An 8,128-nucleotide genomic window follows, 5' to 3' on the forward strand; every position below is an offset into this window, starting at 1 on the left:
AACCATTTGCCCGAGCCGGGTTGGTTACCGAATTGTCAGGGTTGGGCTTGGTTAACCATTTGCCCGGGCCGGGTTGGTTAATGAATTGCCATGGCCGGGTTGGTTAACGCAGTTTCAGGGTTGGGCTTGATTAACGATTTGCCCGAGCAGGGTTGGCTAACGCATTGTCAGGAGCGTGCGCGGTTGGTTCACGAAACTGCCTGTTCCGGGTTTCTAGAGCGTTGTCAGGCCCGGCCGGCCGGGTTAGCGGCTTGCCAGACCCAACTTGACGAAATTCAGTGCGGCGCGGGTAAACGGCCGGAGTAACTATGACTCTCTTAAGGTATGGAGGGGGGCCCATGGGCCAGCAAGGAGTTTCTGATGAACATCGGCCGGGACATTTTGACGGCGGGGCAAGAACTAGTTGTTATTGAGGGCGAAGGGTTTGTCCTCAGCGGGTTGATTGTCGAATTGTCGGGACTGCCGGGCCGGTTAGCGATTTGCCCGGCCGGCTTGGTTAACCATTTGCCCGAGCCGGGTTGGTTACCGAATTGTCAGGGTTGGGCTTGGTTAACCATTTGCCCGGGCCGGGTTGGTTAATGAATTGCCATGGCCGGGTTGGTTAACGCAGTTTCAGGGTTGGGCTTGATTAACGATTTGCCCGAGCAGGGTTGGCTAACGCATTGTCAGGAGCGTGCGCGGTTGGTTCACGAAACTGCCTGTTCCGGGTTTCTAGAGCGTTGTCAGGCCCGGCCGGCCGGGTTAGCGGCTTGCCAGACCCAACTTGACGAAATTCAGTGCGGCGCGGGTAAACGGCCGGAGTAACTATGACTCTCTTAAGGATGGAGGGGGGCCCATGGGCCAGCAAGGAGTTTCTGATGAACATCGGCCGGGACATTTTGACGGCGGGGCAAGAACTAGTTGTTATTGAGGGCGAAGGGTTTGTCCTCAGCTGGTTGATTGTCGAATTGTCGGGACTGCCGGGCCGGTTAGCGATTTGCCCGGCCGGCTTGGTTAACCATTTGCCCGAGCCGGGTTGGTTACCGAATTGTCAGGGTTGGGCTTGGTTAACCATTTGTCCGAGCCGGGTTGGTTAATGAATTGCCATGGCCGGGTTGGTTAACGCAGTTTCAGGGTTGGGCTTGATTAACGATTTGCCCGAGCAGGGTTGGCTAACGCATTGTCAGGAGCGTGCGCGGTTGGTTCACGAAACTGCCTGTTCCGGGTTTCTAGAGCGTTGTCAGGCCCGGCCGGCCGGGTTAGCGGCTTGCCAGACCCAACTTGACGAAATTCAGTGCGGCGCGGGTAAACGGCGGGAGTAACTATGACTCTCTTAAGGTAAGGAGGGGGGGCCCATGGGCCAGCAAGGAGTTTCTGATGAACATCGGCCGGGACATTTTGACGGCGGGTCAAGAACTAGTTGTTATTGAGGGCGAAGGGTTTGTCCTCAGCGGGTTGATTGTCGAATTGTCGGGACTGCCGGGCCGGTTAACGATTTGCCCGGCCGGCTTGGTTAACCATTTGCCCGAGCCGGGTTGGTTACCGAATTGTCAGGGTTGGGCTTGGTTCACCATTTGCCCGAGCCGGGTTGGTTAATGAATTGCCATGGCCGGGTTGATTAACGCATTGTCAGGGTTGGGCTTGGTTAACGATTTGCCCGAGCAGGGTGGGTGAACGCATTGTCAGGAGCGTGCGCGGTTGGTTCACGAAACTGCCTGTTCCGGGTTTCTAGAGCGTTGTCAGGCCCGGCCGGCCGGGTTAGCAGGTTGCCAGACCCAACTTGACGAAATTCAGTGCGGCGCGGGTAAACGGCGGGAGTAACTATGACTCTCTTAAGGTAAGGAGGGGGGGCCCATGGGCCAGCAAGGAGTTTCTGATGAACATCGGCCGGGACATTTTGACGGCGGGTCAAGAACTAGTTGTTATTGAGGGCGAAGGGTTTGTCCTCAGCTGGTTGATTGTCGAATTGTCGGGACTGCCGGGCCGGTTACCGATTTGCCCGGCCGGCTTGGTTAACCATTTGCCCGAGCCGGGTTGGTTAACGAATTGTCAGGGTTGGGCTTGGTTAACCATTTGCCCGGGCCGGGTTGGTTAATGAATTGCCATGGCCGGGTTGGTTAACGCAGTTTCAGGGTTGGGCTTGATTAACGATTTGCCCGAGCAGGGTTGGCTAACGCATTGTCAGGAGCGTGCGCGGTTGGTTCACGAAACTGCCTGTTCCGGGTTTCTAGAGCGTTGTCAGGCCCGGCCGGCCGGGTTAGCGGCTTGCCAGACCCAACTTGACGAAATTCAGTGCGGCGCGGGTAAACGGCGGGAGTAACTATGACTCTCTTAAGGTAAGGAGGGGGGGCCCATGGGCCAGCAAGGAGTTTCTGATGAACATCGGCCGGGACATTTTGACGGCGGGGCAAGAACTAGTTGTTATTCAGGGCGAAGGGTTTGTCCTCAGCTGGTTGATTGTCGAATTGTCGGGACTGCCGGGCCGGTTACCGATTTGCCCAGCCGGCTTGGTTAACCATTTGCCCGAGCCGGGTTGGTTAACGAATTGTCAGGGTTGGGCTTGGTTAACCATTTGCCCGGGCCGGGTTGGTTAATGAATTGCCATGGCCGGGTTGGTTAACGCAGTTTCAGGGTTGGGCTTGATTAACGATTTGCCCGAGCAGGGTTGGCTAACGCATTGTCAGGAGCGTGCGCGGTTGGTTCACGAAACTGCCTGTTCCGGGTTTCTAGAGCGTTGTCAGGCCCGGCCGGCCGGGTTAGCGGCTTGCCAGACCCAACTTGACGAAATTCAGTGCGGCGCGGGTAAACGGCGGGAGTAACTATGACTCTCTTAAGGTATGGAGGGGGGCCCATGGGCCAGCAAGGAGTTTCTGATGAACATCGGCCGGGACATTTTGACGGCGGGGCAAGAACTAGTTGTTATTGAGGGCGAAGGGTTTGTCCTCAGCGGGTTGATTGTCGAATTGTCGGGACTGCCGGGCCGGTTAGCGATTTGCCCGGCCGGCTTGGTTAACCATTTGCCCGAGCCGGGTTGGTTACCGAATTGTCAGGGTTGGGCTTGGTTAACCATTTGTCCGAGCCGGGTTGGTTAATGAATTGCCATGGCCGGGTTGGTTAACGCAGTTTCAGGGTTGGGCTTGATTAACGATTTGCCCGAGCAGGGTTGGCTAACGCATTGTCAGGAGCGTGCGCGGTTGGTTCACGAAACTGCCTGTTCCGGGTTTCTAGAGCGTTGTCAGGCCCGGCCGGCCGGGTTAGCGGCTTGCCAGACCCAACTTGACGAAATTCAGTGCGGCGCGGGTAAACGGCGGGAGTAACTATGACTCTCTTAAGGTAAGGAGGGGGGCCCCATGGGCCAGCAAGGAGTTTCTGATGAACATCGGCCGGGACATTTTGACGGCGGGGCAAGACGTAGTTGTTATTGAGGGTGAAGGGTTTGTCCTCAGCTGGTTGATTGTCGAATAGTCGGGGCTGCCGGGCCGGTTACCGATTTGCCCGGCCGGCTTGGTTAACCATTTGCCCGGGCCGGGTTGGTTAACGAATTGTCAGGGTTGGGCTTGGTTAACCATTTGTCCGAGCCGGGTTGGTTAATGAATTGCCATGGCCGGGTTGGTTAACGCAGTTTCAGGGTTGGGCTTGATTAACGATTTGCCCGAGCAGGGTTGGCTAACGCATTGTCAGGAGCGTGCGCGGTTGGTTCACGAAACTGCCTGTTCCGGGTTTCTAGAGCGTTGTCAGGCCCGGCCGGCCGGGTTAGCGGCTTGCCAGACCCAACTTGACGAAATTCAGTGCGGCGCGGGTAAACGGCGGGAGTAACTATGACTCTCTTAAGGTATGGAGGGGGGCCCATGGGCCAGCAAGGAGTTTCTGATGAACATCGGCCGGGACATTTTGACGGCGGGGCAAGAACTAGTTGTTATTGAGGGCGAAGGGTTTGTCCTCAGCGGGTTGATTGTCGAATTGTCGGGACTGCCGGGCCGGTTAGCGATTTGCCCGGCCGGCTTGGTTAACCATTTGCCCGAGCCGGGTTGGTTACCGAATTGTCAGGGTTGGGCTTGGTTAACCATTTGTCCGAGCCGGGTTGGTTAATGAATTGCCATGGCCGGGTTGGTTAACGCAGTTTCAGGGTTGGGCTTGATTAACGATTTGCCCGAGCAGGGTTGGCTAACGCATTGTCAGGAGCGTGCGCGGTTGGTTCACGAAACTGCCTGTTCCGGGTTTCTAGAGCGTTGTCAGGCCCGGCCGGCCGGGTTAGCGGCTTGCCAGACCCAACTTGACGAAATTCAGTGCGGCGCGGGTAAACGGCGGGAGTAACTATGACTCTCTTAAGGTATGGAGGGGGGCCCATGGGCCAGCAAGGAGTTTCTGATGAACATCGGCCGGGACATTTTGACGGCGGGGCAAGAACTAGTTGTTATTGAGGGCGAAGGGTTTGTCCTCAGCTGGTTGATTGTCGAATTGTCGGGACTGCCGGGCCGGTTAGCGATTTGCCCGGCCGGCTTGGTTAACCATTTGCCCGAGCCGGGTTGGTTACCGAATTGTCAGGGTTGGGCTTGGTTAACCATTTGCCCGGGCCGGGTTGGTTAATGAATTGCCATGGCCGGGTTGGTTAACGCAGTTTCAGGGTTGGGCTTGATTAACGATTTGCCCGAGCAGGGTTGGCTAACGCATTGTCAGGAGCGTGCGCGGTTGGTTCACGAAACTGCCTGTTCCGGGTTTCTAGAGCGTTGTCAGGCCCGGCCGGCCGGGTTAGCGGCTTGCCAGACCCAACTTGACGAAATTCAGTGCGGCGCGGGTAAACGGCCGGAGTAACTATGACTCTCTTAAGGTATGGAGGGGGGCCCATGGGCCAGCAAGGAGTTTCTGATGAACATCGGCCGGGACATTTTGACGGCGGGGCAAGAACTAGTTGTTATTGAGGGCGAAGGGTTTGTCCTCAGCGGGTTGATTGTCGAATTGTCGGGACTGCCGGGCCGGTTAGCGATTTGCCCGGCCGGCTTGGTTAACCATTTGCCCGAGCCGGGTTGGTTACCGAATTGTCAGGGTTGGGCTTGGTTAACCATTTGCCCGGGCCGGGTTGGTTAATGAATTGCCATGGCCGGGTTGGTTAACGCAGTTTCAGGGTTGGGCTTGATTAACGATTTGCCCGAGCAGGGTTGGCTAACGCATTGTCAGGAGCGTGCGCGGTTGGTTCACGAAACTGCCTGTTCCGGGTTTCTAGAGCGTTGTCAGGCCCGGCCGGCCGGGTTAGCGGCTTGCCAGACCCAACTTGACGAAATTCAGTGCGGCGCGGGTAAACGGCCGGAGTAACTATGACTCTCTTAAGGATGGAGGGGGGCCCATGGGCCAGCAAGGAGTTTCTGATGAACATCGGCCGGGACATTTTGACGGCGGGGCAAGAACTAGTTGTTATTGAGGGCGAAGGGTTTGTCCTCAGCTGGTTGATTGTCGAATTGTCGGGACTGCCGGGCCGGTTAGCGATTTGCCCGGCCGGCTTGGTTAACCATTTGCCCGAGCCGGGTTGGTTACCGAATTGTCAGGGTTGGGCTTGGTTAACCATTTGTCCGAGCCGGGTTGGTTAATGAATTGCCATGGCCGGGTTGGTTAACGCAGTTTCAGGGTTGGGCTTGATTAACGATTTGCCCGAGCAGGGTTGGCTAACGCATTGTCAGGAGCGTGCGCGGTTGGTTCACGAAACTGCCTGTTCCGGGTTTCTAGAGCGTTGTCAGGCCCGGCCGGCCGGGTTAGCGGCTTGCCAGACCCAACTTGACGAAATTCAGTGCGGCGCGGGTAAACGGCGGGAGTAACTATGACTCTCTTAAGGTATGGAGGGGGGCCCATGGGCCAGCAAGGAGTTTCTGATGAACATCGGCCGGGACATTTTGACGGCGGGGCAAGAACTAGTTGTTATTGAGGGCGAAGGGTTTGTCCTCAGCGGGTTGATTGTCGAATTGTCGGGACTGCCGGGCCGGTTAACGATTTGCCCGGCCGGCTTGGTTAACCATTTGCCCGAGCCGGGTTGGTTACCGAATTGTCAGGGTTGGGCTTGGTTCACCATTTGCCCGAGCCGGGTTGGTTAATGAATTGCCATGGCCGGGTTGATTAACGCATTGTCAGGGTTGGGCTTGGTTAACGATTTGCCCGAGCAGGGTGGGTGAACGCATTGTCAGGAGCGTGCGCGGTTGGTTCACGAAACTGCCTGTTCCGGGTTTCTAGAGCGTTGTCAGGCCCGGCCGGCCGGGTTAGCAGGTTGCCAGACCCAACTTGACGAAATTCAGTGCGGCGCGGGTAAACGGCGGGAGTAACTATGACTCTCTTAAGGTAAGGAGGGGGGGCCCATGGGCCAGCAAGGAGTTTCTGATGAACATCGGCCGGGACATTTTGACGGCGGGTCAAGAACTAGTTGTTATTGAGGGCGAAGGGTTTGTCCTCAGCTGGTTGATTGTCGAATTGTCGGGACTGCCGGGCCGGTTACCGATTTGCCCGGCCGGCTTGGTTAACCATTTGCCCGAGCCGGGTTGTTTAGCGAATTGCCACGTATGGGTTGGTTAACGAATTGTCGGGTTTGGGCTTGGTTAACGACTTGACCGTGCAAGGTTGGTGAACGAATTGTCGGGGTTGGGCTTGGTTAACGATTTGCCCGAGCAGGGTTGGTTAGCGAATTGTCCGGGTCAGACTGGTTAACGAATTGTCCGGCTGGGTTGGTGCACTCATTGCCAGGACAGGGTTGTTTAATGAATTGTCCGTTCCCAGTTGGTTCACGAATTGGCAAGGCCAGGGTGGTTAAGGAATTGTCCGGGCCAGGTTGGTTAACGAATTGCCCGTCCTGGCTGGTTAACGAATTGTCCGGGCCAGGTTGGTTAACGAATTGCCCGTCCTGGCTGGTTAACGAATTGTCAGGGTCAGGTTGGTTAACGAATTGCCATGGCCGGGTAGGTTAACGAATTGCCAGAGCCAGCTTGGTTAACGAATTGTCCGGCCGGGTTGGTTAACGAATTGTCCGTTCCCAGTTGGTTCACGAATTGGCAAGGACAGGGTGGTTAACGAATTGTCCGGCCGGGTTGGTGCACTCATTGCCAGGACAGGGTTGGTTACCGAATTGTCCGTTCCCAGTTGGTTCACGAATTGGAAAACCAGGGTGGTTAAAGTATTGTCCGGGCCTGGTTGGTTAACGAATTGCCCGTCCTGGTTGGTTAACGAATTGTCCGGGTCAGGTTGGTTAACGAATTGCCAGGGTCTGGTTGGTTACCGAATTGTCCGGCCGGGTTGGTGCACTCATTGCCAGGACAGGGTTGGTTGACGAATTGCCCGTCCTGGTTGGTTAACGAATTGCCAGGGTCTGGTTGGTTACCGAATTGTCCGGCCGGGTTGGTGCACTCATTGCCAGGACAGGGTTGGTTGACGAATTGCCCGTCCTGGTTGGTTAACGAATTGCCAGGGTCTGGTTGGTTACCGAATTGTCCGGCCGGGCTGGTGCACTCATTGCCAGGACAGGGTTGGTTACCGAATTGTCAGGGTCAGGTTGGTTAACGAATTGCCATGGCCGGGTAGGTTAACGAATTGCCAGAGCCAGCTTGGTTAACGAATTGTCCGGCCGGGTTGGTTAACGAATTGTCCCGGCCAGGTTGGTTAACGAATTGCCAGAGCCAGCTTGGTTAACGAATTGTCCGGCCGGGTTGGTGCACTCATTGCCAGGACAAGGTTGGTTAACGAATTGCCCGGTTCCGAATGGTTAACGAATTGCCCGGTCCCGGTCGGTTCACGAATTGCCCGCCCGCTGATTGTTAACTTTTCGCACCGGCGGGGGATGGCTTGGGTAACGAGCCTCCAAGATCTGTCGGTTAACCATTTGCCCGGTGGCAATTCGTTAACCAAGTCCGCTCCGGAAGTCTGGATGGGGGTCGGATTTGCCGGCCGAGGCCGACCCGGAGTTCCAGAGGCTCGGCCGCCGGGGTCAGATTCGGCCGCCCCTTTGACACATGCAATTTCTGTACGGGGGCATTGGCGGGGTTCCTGCAGATATATAGGGAGGCCGTTTTCACGAGTTGTTGAAGTATTCGGTAGATGGCACCGGCCTCCCCAATTGGTTAACCCGGGCCACGCGGCAGCTTTTCCGCACGATTCCGAAGATTGCCGGTATGGATTTTCG

This window comes from Mobula birostris, unplaced genomic scaffold, assembly GCF_030028105.1.
Source record: "Mobula birostris isolate sMobBir1 unplaced genomic scaffold, sMobBir1.hap1 scaffold_502, whole genome shotgun sequence".
Lineage (NCBI taxonomy): Eukaryota > Metazoa > Chordata > Chondrichthyes > Myliobatiformes > Myliobatidae > Mobula > Mobula birostris.